Source organism: Haliaeetus leucocephalus, unplaced genomic scaffold, assembly GCF_000737465.1.
Source record: "Haliaeetus leucocephalus isolate CR32 unplaced genomic scaffold, Haliaeetus_leucocephalus-4.0 Scaffold240, whole genome shotgun sequence".
In the NCBI taxonomy this organism is placed as follows: domain Eukaryota; kingdom Metazoa; phylum Chordata; class Aves; order Accipitriformes; family Accipitridae; genus Haliaeetus; species Haliaeetus leucocephalus.
This window is the reverse complement of record NW_010972676.1, coordinates 22708-25529: the sequence shown is the minus strand read 5'-3', so window position 1 is coordinate 25529 and position 2822 is coordinate 22708. Positions and strand designations below refer to the sequence as shown.

Sequence of the window (2822 nt, the reverse complement as noted above, 5' to 3'; positions counted from 1 at the left end):
CCATCACGTTGCTTAGGGGGGGGAGGGGGGGGGGGGGGGAGGGGCGGGACACACGACGGGGGACAGGACAGACACCAAACAGAAAGATAAGGAAAAAATGCCAGAAGAGGAATTTTTTTCTAAATCGGACTATGAGAAGATTTAACATCATACCTCAAAAAGCCCTAAGAAGGAATTTTTAAGACCTTAATGAAAGAATAAGAAACATACATTAGACAGTTACTTGAATTTACGAGATCAGACAAAAGTAGACAGAATCAAATTTCATATTCTTGACATTTCAAACAAACAAACAAAAAATCTGAAGAGCTGGAAGCCTGAACTACTTTAAAGGAGGGGGCAGAGGGGAAGGAGAAGACCATGGTCCAGGTGCCTAGCTCATCTTCATCAATTACTGTGAACTGATGTTTCCCTTGTATGCTTAAATAGAAAGATCTTTCAGCAGAGACATCTTTCAGCAAACCACCTCTTCAGCCAGTCAGCTGCCCACATGAGATATTCCGTATGACTTTGACATCTAGTTTGTTTTTAAATGAAGTATCTATAGATCTTAAAAGAGCTACCAACTTTTTTCTTACATTCAGGTATAAGAAACTCCAGTTTATGACAACTGGCCTTAGGAGACAGCAAGCATAAGAGAAGAGATGCAATGGTGCTTAGTCTAAATTCCTTAAAAAAAAAAAAACCCAAACCTTCTTTACAGTCTCCTTACACAAAAAAATCTTTTCCTCAATAAAGGAGTAAAATATTTGGAAAAATTAAGTTGCAAAGCCCTCAACTCTCTATTTACAAGCATTTCTTTCACTTACATCAACATAAAGATCAGATTTTTCATTTACTGTATGTTCTAGGAAGGCAAGAAAAAAACACTAATAGGAGTATCTAAGGATATTTTACAGTCCTCTTAAAATCAACATGAAAAGAGGATCTGCAAGAATCCAAGTTTTTACTGTGATACCAAATTATTTTTGTAAGCATCCTGTGAAAAAAGTCATCACTGCAACATGACTACTTTGCATTTTAAGCGCTAAGCTCTTGCTTTAAAAGACAGGCTGAAGAAACCATTCACAAAATGTCCTAAAAGAAATGCAGTGACCAGGTACCCCCATGCATGTTCATGTATCCAGGGACTGGGAGAGCCTGAACACCTCTTAAAATCATTAAGAAAACCTAGTCTTTATATACACTATTGTCAGATATGGAAAGTGGCTATCAAAGTCTCAACACAAGAAGCGGGTCTTGCTGGAAGTGCCATTCGACTTTCATGGATAAATCTCTACCTTCTTTTTAATATAGTTAACTATTAGACAGAATCTTTTGGGGGTTTTTAATCACACATTCAGTGAGAAATTAACACAGACACACATGACCATTGACAGGAGTTAACCTGTATAGCTATATGAGCCTGGAGAGTGAAGGGGGTGCAGAAGGAGCAATGGACACTCCAACATTTCTGTTGATACCCTCAGGACTGATTAGGGCACACATTTTTATCTCAGCATCAGCTAACTGTTCAAAGGATGTCTATTCAAGTGAATGGCCAGGATACCAATACCTCGTAATACTAAAGTTCTTAATATCTACTGGAGCCAACAACCAATAACAGAGCTCAAAAATACCAGAACAAAGCTTTTGTTGATAACAACTGCAACCCATTTTGTTTACAACGGTTCCCAATTATCACACTGTGCATCTATGAAATGTTCTACTCTCAAAGCAGCAAAATAATATGTGTTTATTAAAAAGTTTCTTAAGAACAGAAGCAACCAGCAGAGTTATGGGAAAAGGAAAAAAAAAGTCACACGTACTTTCCAGGAACTTGCCCAAGTCAGCTCCTGAAGCAAGAAAACAGAATGAGCAGCAAGAAGTTAGACAGAAAAACATAATCAGAATTCAGAAGTTTCTTCCCCTCCCACCCAAGAAAATAGACACTTAAGAATTAAGAGGTAAACAATTACAGCAGAAAACCAAAAACACTGAGCTGAAGGTTACTGGGGAAAATGTAGGTTTTATTCTGAAGTGCTACTTGGCAACATCTCCTTTCGGCCTACAACTTGTCCCACTTCAAAGTGCAATTACACAGAGCTGAAAGAGTGAAGACTGCTTTGTTGACACTGAAACTACTTGTCTTGGATCAATACCAAACGTACACAATCCTGATCGATGTTCTCTTCAACGTGCCAAGGCCTCTCCAGTCAAACTCTGCTGGTCATTGCTGCTCCCAACACCCTGCTGCCTGGGGGTGGGGGGGAAGGCTCGAGTGCTTGACGAGCTCCCTCCTTCCTCAAGGCTGTGTAACCTGACAGGACTGGGCGTTCTCGCCGCGGGGCACACACACAACCTTCAACGAGGGCGCACCTGCCCGCGGCGCTGCCGGAACACAGGCCCACTCTCACCGGGCTAGCAGGGGACGAGCGAGTTCACAAGGGTTACTGTGAGGAGAGAGGGCACCGGGGACGCCACCGCCAGCCCCGGAGGGCCTGAGGAGCCCCGGGCGCCCCGCCGTCGCCTGACAGGCACCGTCTCCCCCCGCCGGGACCTGCTGCCAAGGAGCCGCATGGGGAGAGCAAGGCCCGCACCCCCGAGCGGGGCCAGGCCCCACAAACCCTGCAAAAGCGCATCGCCGGGAACGCAGGGGAGGCCCTCCGGGCGCGTCCCTCGCCGCCGGGCCGGGCCGGCCTCGCCGCCCGGTAGGCCGCAGGGCGCCTCGGGGCTGCGGCACCCGCGGCGGACAGGAGCCACCGGCAAGGCCGGTGCTCGGCGCGCGGCCTACGCCCGCTGCCGCAGGCGGGGGGAGCGGCGGCGGGGGGGGGGGCGGCGGG

At 46.5% G+C, this 2822-nt stretch overlaps 1 protein-coding gene across 10 annotated transcripts in view; it reads right to left on the bottom strand.

Moving 5' to 3' along the window:
- The window catches only part of GIGYF2 (GRB10 interacting GYF protein 2), a 79429-nt gene that overhangs the window by 76452 nt on the left and 155 nt on the right, over positions 1-2822 (bottom strand). The window lies entirely within an intron of this gene.